The sequence below is a fragment of the Brachyistius frenatus genome, unplaced genomic scaffold (assembly GCF_029030835.1).
Source record: "Brachyistius frenatus isolate BFR_SWC_R1_liver_20210118 unplaced genomic scaffold, ASM2903083v1 Contig_150, whole genome shotgun sequence".
Taxonomy (NCBI): Eukaryota; Metazoa; Chordata; class Actinopteri; family Embiotocidae; genus Brachyistius; species Brachyistius frenatus.
In genome coordinates, this window is record NW_027210749.1 from 303,161 (window position 1) to 310,404 (window position 7,244).

At 41.5% G+C, this 7,244-nt stretch overlaps 1 long non-coding RNA gene across 1 annotated transcript; it reads left to right on the forward strand.

Moving 5' to 3' along the window:
• Window positions 1-226: 226 nt before the first annotated feature.
• LOC138631176 (uncharacterized) lies at window positions 227-2,853 on the forward strand. The gene is made up of 3 exons (XR_011311704.1): window positions 227-637; window positions 774-998; window positions 2,150-2,853. It is a non-coding gene; the product is annotated as an uncharacterized lncRNA (long non-coding RNA).
• Window positions 2,854-7,244: the final 4,391 nt, after the last annotated feature.

Consider the following 7,244-nt stretch of genomic DNA (forward strand, 5'->3'; position numbering starts at 1 on the left):
TGTTCTGACAGCACTTCACTTCAGTTGATATAAACAGAAATAAACTGGTAGTAAACACCAGTTTGAGGGGAAAAATATTTTCATGCAGAAAAAAACATGTCACAGCTCGTTGCACCTGATTTTCCTGTTGGTGGAGTTGGTGGTGTTGGTGGTGTTGGTGGTGGGGTGAACTGAATGTCTTTATAACGTCACGGGGGGGAGGTCGAGGAGGAGGAGGGGGGGTGAACTGAACAGCAGAGCCGTGCTCGGTTCACGGTAACCGGACATTCAGGTCTGTTTCTGCCGTTACTTTTCATTGCAGCAGGTTCATTAATCAAAAACGGGACGCCGCGTATGAAAACGTGAATGTACTCGAAACACGGTTGTGATGATATTTTTGCACGTAAAACAAGAAAAGCCCCTTCCACGGTTCAACGACCACGTCGCGGGGCGGAGGAATCTCCGTTAATTGTTGGTGCAGCGTTCAGATGCATTTAAGCTCATGTGAGCTAATATTAGCATCCCGGCTAGTTCGCTAAGTAAACAAGTCGTCCGAGGCCATTTTGTCTGCATTTGAAGTGGATGTCAAACCCCCGCAGCCGTTAATCAACGTTTAACGGTTAACACGGGATGCCTGTACACCGTAATTCCGTTACCGGTGAGTAAGATAACAAATAAAAACCCCGAGTGAACTCACCGGTGGAGGCTTCGTGCCGCTGCTCATCAGCTCGCTTCCTTCAGCTCCTGACAGTTTGCATGTGAAACCAATCTTTTCTCTTTTTCTTTTTTTACAGTTTGACGCACGGGGGATTGAGCGGCGTCTGAAACAACCAATAGGAAAAGGAGAATCAGTCTGAGAGGGGCGTGACGCAAAGACGACAAGGAGCCAATCAGCAACGAACACAGACAGCGGAGGGAGCAAAACAAAACCCACAGAGAAGAGGAGCGCAGCGCCCTCTGGTGGAAGAGACGAGGCGAGGAGACACGATTTTAAAATTATACTTCACTTCATTCAAAAGGCAAATATTCTTCAAACGCTGTATGATCTTATATTGTGATGTATTTTTTTTAATAGATTAAACAAGCATATATATTTGATAGAAATTGATGTAAAATCACTGCTTTAAAATAATACTATTTCAATGCAGATTAAGATAGTGGATTTACACTTGTTATTTAATCATGTTTTAGTGAAGAATAACAAACTTAAAGACTTATTTATTATTACTACTGCTATTATTATCACTAGTAGTAGTAAATTTTTTTCGCGTGGCATGCCTGTTACCGGCCCACATGGACCTGTAATATTGTAGATGTGATTATTTGTTTTACGACCGGACCAGAATGGAAATCCTGCATCGACCTCCAGTTTAACACTTCAACACGTTGTCACGTGACAGCCATCTATACTTTTTATTTTTTTAAGTTTTAAAGAATAAACCTAAAGAATATAGCCAAATCCAAAGATATTATTCAAATTAGCAGTAGTTTATTTGCATCTTTTGGTGGACTTAGTGGTCCTTTAGTTTTAAGATGTGTCTCCAGATTAAATACAAGCTTGTTTTTGTTTGAGGATCTCAGGAAAATCAGCTCAGATAAAATAGGAGGAAGAGAAAGCTGCGAAGTATCCTCAAAAGTCAACTGTAAAATCTGAAAAAATCAATTCAATTCCTGCTGCAGTTCATGAATCCACCACCAGGAGTTTTATTTGTGTTGAACTTCTCTCCTTTAACTCAGCATTTCATTTTTTAAAAGGTGACCGTGCTGATGTTGACGTTGACGTGAGGGTCGAACGCTGACGTCAGCGTGTTTCTGTATGTTTGACTAACGCGGTTTCATACATACCTGAGAGCACGCAGGTCCAGCTGCTGCACCTCCTTATGAAAAGAGCATTTTTAATAAACAGTGGGCTTACAAGGCTCCTCTGTAAGGCACTCTGAACATGGGAGTGGGTGTGTGTGTGTGTGGGGGGGGGCACTTACACAAATATTATCAGAGTAAAAACAAATAAAACTCATTTTAAGCTCTCAGTGTTTCTTCTTTTTCTTTTTTTTTAGTCATAAACGACAATTTCCATCAAATCTGGCGCTGCTGTTTTTTTTTTATGCATCATATATATTTCCAGTCCGATTTCTGTGAACAGCCCTCATTGTATTCTCCTCCTTCACAGAGACCCTCTGTGACGACGCCTCTCATATGGTTCCTATTTGCCAGAGCGATTTCACAGCAGCGCGTCAAACCGGGACAACGAGCCTCATTATTGGATGAACTTCCAGCAGCCGGACCTCCCGACTCGGCACTTTTTCTTTTTTTGGATTTTGGGCCCAATTCGCTTCTATAAACACATCGTCTTTCGAATTAGTGCGAAGACAGTACATTTTGTGTGTTTTGTGGATTTCTCCTGAAATTCCCAACAAGTTTTGCGTGAATAATAAAAAGCTTCATAAATCAGGGTTATTAACAATATACGAAGAAACGACCTTCGTTAAAAAAAAAAAAAAAAAAAAAAAAAAAAAGCCTGCAGAATATAGACGAGAATAAAACATGAAAGTTTGGAAAACATCTTGAAAACACAGCGTTTTTTCCCCCGTCTTTATTCTGAAGGTTTTTTAACTGTGTTTTTATTCATCATTTATCATTCAGCCTGATTTATACATTTTATTAAAAAATTAAAATAAAAAGATTATTGGCTGTTGACACTATTGTATGATTCATGGAGTGATAAAAGTAGATCCCCCTCTCATGAATTTTTTAATAGGTAAACCAAATAGAATAAAAAACAAAAAGTTTAAACCGGATTTTTATCCAAAGTTAAGATATGCGTTCTGAAATGTATGCAAATTAAAGCATATTTCATTAAAGCAATTTCCACATTAAAACATTTTTTAAAGCATTTTCTGAAAACATGAAATACAAAGAAAATACTTGTCTTTAAATACATAACGATCTATTCGTGTATTCAGCCACATTAATTTTTTTACCTTCAAATCTCAACAACAATCAGCTTTTCCCGCCTTTTTCCCGGCTGCTGCCGACGAGGCAACTTTCAGCTCGTACGCTGAGGTGCGGCGCGGGTGGAAATTTCCCCCGGAGGGTTTAGTAAATGTTTTGGATCGTTTCCTTTGAGGAGGCGGGTTGGATATCAACACATTAGAGAGTCGTGTTGTTGGCTGACATGTTTGATGATTACCATGAACACACAGCACCACATCCGCACCAGAAAATAGTCTCCAACAAATACATATATATGTAACTCAAAACACCGTTAAACTACTTGAAATTCTCTTTAATAACATCCTGGCCGATATTTCCAGCTGCAGAAGTCACGGAGTCATAAAAGCTTCAAATTAGCAGCGACAGGGAGAATATTTATCGGGTATTTTAACAGGCCCGTGTGAAACATGTCCTGTTTGAGCCGCAGCAGTGAAGGAAATAAAACACTTCCAACCCTCCTTTCAAAGAGCGACTGCAGCGACGCGGCGGTTTAACGAGTCCGGGTGTCGGGGAAACGCCGGGCCGGCAGCGGTCTGGTCCACGAGGTGGACGTCGAGATGAACGTCCGCTCTGTGCTCCGCCAGAAGGGAAACAGTGTTCGGTCAGAAACACACACACACACACACACACACACACACACACACACACACACACACGTCCACAGGTCAAGTATTGATTCTCATTTTCACAGAGAAAAGTAGAGGAGTATCGAGGTACGAACCGGACTTCAAAACCAAAACTGAAAAGAACAAAAACATTTGTGATAAAACTTTTATTTATTTATTTTACTTTTATTCTCCGATTTAGGTGAACAATATTTGATCCTTCAGTCCGAATGAACGCTCGCAGCGAATCTGGATGTGAATGTGAGGTCACAGCGACCTTTTGACCCCCAACATCTCGGTTCGTGTTAGCGTTCGCCGATCGGTGGTTGACCGTGTTTTGTCCCGCCTCTCCTTCGCCGTGATTGGACGACCGGTGACGGCGACGATGTTTTTCACCTGTCGCTGACCAGAAAAATAAATATATACATTAAAAAACTAAATTCGTTCTTTAAAAATAAAAATAAAAACAATGTTTTATATATATAATTTTTTTTTTTTTAAAGTTATAAAAATGTAAAAACTTGCCAAATGTTCAATGTTCAGTTCATTAAACTAATTATTAAATATGCTGTGCGGTCGGTAGCTGCAGCGGTGCCAGAGTGTCGGCCGGGTTTTGGCGCGAGCTGATTGGTTTAAAATCAAACTTAGGTCGACGCCCAGTGAGGATGGAAAAACTGCAAAATGTTTCTCCATGAAAAGGCGGTCAGACCCGGATTCACAGTGATATCGGGTTCTGGTTCTGGTTCTGGCCCGGTCCGTCCTGACCACCCACACAAACAACCGACCAACAAGACGTCACCATCACGGCGACCTTCGCTGTGAAAGGACGCTTATGAGTAAAGTCAAATGATCCCCGAGGAGTTTAACTGAAACACAACTGAACACAAATATAATAATCCGTTTAATTCTTCCGTCACGGGCGACCGAGCGGTCTGTCGGCAGCTCGCCGAGGGCGGAGCGGCACGCTTTTCTTCAGTTAAGTAATTTCAGCCGAGCCGGCCTCCGGGTATATAAATAGCCCGGAGACGCACCTCGTCCCAGAAAGCTCCGGACAAATATCACCCAAAAAAAAAAAGTGGGAAAAAAATGTGCGCGAGGAAACGATCTGAGCGTTCAGAGGCGGGTCTTTGAAGTCGGTTCGGTTTCCTCTATTCACATTTAAATCTAACGGAGGTCGACACAGAGCAGGTCCGACCTGGAAAAACCTCCAATTCAACTCGGAGGAAAGAAAAAGGGACATTTCACAACGACTGTGAGTTCAACGTGTGCTGCTGTTGTAAATAATCCTCATTATGTTCCACTTAAACTCAACTCGGCTCCAATTATCGGTGGAGTGGGTTCATTTTGTCTCAGCGACAGTTTCTTTTTTTCCCGGCGTGTGAATGTGGTGTAATTGACGTTTCCCCGCCCCTCCGAGTGCTCGCCGGCTGAAAGAGCAGCTTTGTCCGCCGGTTTGAAGGGTTTCTCTTTTTTCTTTGTTCCAGGAGTGAAATCAAGCAGCCGCAGAGTCGAGGTGTGAAACTCAAAACGGTTTGAAAGAGTCCAAAAGGTGACGGCGGGACAACGGAGACGAGAGACACGGGAGACCGGCGGCATCTATCATTAATCACGTTGGTGGATTGTTTTCGTCCTGAAGGAAGATCCGGGCTCTTTGTCGTAGTTTCGTGTCACTAAAAGGCCGTTTTGAGTCCTAATTCTTCCGTCAAGACGCTTAAAACAAAACAAATGCGATTATTTGAAATTGGCTGATTGCCTCATTTGTACGGAGTAGGTGAAACTCCACCCTCTTACCTCCACCCTTGTTCTTTTTTTTCCCTTTTCACCCCATCAATTGAGTCGAGAACACCACACATCCCCCCGTTTCCTTCAAAATAAAAGCAAAACAATTACCTCCTTTGCAGATACTTGCGTTTTAAATGTATAAATGTGCATGTAAAATGTAAAAAATTACATGTAAAAATAATAAGAATAATCTCCATTTTTATCGCACTTTTTTGAACTCAGACGAGCAACGACAATAAAACTAAGAAAAGTTAACAAACAATAAGCAACAGATTTTTGCACATCATAAGATTTATAGACCAGATCCAGCTGAAAGGAGATTAAAGTAAATAAATCAACTTGGACGAAGACAAAAATCCTTCAGTGATGCAGAAACAGACAAAACTCCAAATAATCTAAAATAAACAAAAATTCAAAACTTCAATTAAATAAGATTCGAGATGAAATCAAACTCAGCTCTCTCCGAATGACATTCGACATGTTATATGATAACTAACAATTCAAACCGTGTAAAAACCTTTTTGATTCAACACACCAACAACAGTTCTTTACTTTTGCAATAACAAATATGTACACAGAAAAAAACCCAAAGTGGACGTTTAAAATCCACCACGAACTTCTCCAGGAAACATCCTGTCACTCAAAGTCTCCAGGACTCAACATCTGGAGGCAAATCTGAAACATGTCCAACGAAGCCCGAAAACATCTTCGAGTCATCTGGTTACAAGAAGAGTTTTGAGAAAGGAGGTTGTCAGGAAGGTGTTTAGGGGCCAGATTGTTGGAAAAAGCAAAAGAAAATCAGTTTAATTTTTCTCTTCATGAAATAAAAACTTTAATCTTTTTTCATTTTGAACGTGTGTTTGCACACAGCTGAGATATCAAACGATCCATCGTGAGATATTTGGACTTTTAAACTTTATATGGTTTTGATTCAGCATTGATTCACGACAGGCTTCTAATTTAACACACAAAAGATTTACAAATAAATATTTGTGGTTATTAATTTCATGTATTTGAACGGTAGATTTTACAGCGAGTGGAACGTTTTTATTTTTCACTTCTTTTCCAAAAATCACGTGATGACGACTTTGTTACTTTTGGCTGAAAACACTCGACCGCTCCCGGAGCAGCGACGCCGCCTCGGAGGAACGACTCGGGCTGCTGCTTTTATTTTGAAAGCAGCGGTCCGACCTCCTCCTCCTCCTCCACCTCCTCCTCCTCCAGACGGCAGCTTGACGCCGGTGTTTCCCTCCTGAGGTCTGACAGGCGGACCTTCGGCTCTCTGGCACTTGGCCGAGCATCTCCAGCTCTCTGCTGCTTCTTCTTCTTCTTCTTCTTCTGCTCACTGGGACTTTTTAAACTCTCGACCGAACAACTCGGGAGCAAATAAAAAACAACAACAACAACCACACACCGGCGAAGAAGAAGAAGAGTTTGACATCCACCGGCGTTGACGCGACAGGTGAGCGACACACTTTGACTTCGTTACGTTTGTTCTGGTGTGTTTTTACATGAACGGGACGACATTTAGCCGAGAGGTGCTTTTACGTCGCAGCGTGTTCTGTGTTGAAGTAAAAAGACGTGTTCGTAAGTCTGTGGCTTCAATAAAAGCACATATAGCAGGTAACATTTAAATGTGTATGAAGCATTGGGAAGCAATGAGTTTTGTGAGGAAGTATTCCAGGTGTCGTCTCTTGATCAACATCAAGTGTCAAGTGATCACTGATAACGTAAATGTGTGTGATTTCACCGCGGACTTGAAACTGGAGCAGAGAAAACATCCGATTTTGGGTCAAATTTCAGGCAAACAAAAAATGATGTTCCTGAGCCCATGCAGTGATTTCCACAGTGATTTTATAGCAGAGTTTTTATTCTGAGGACCCA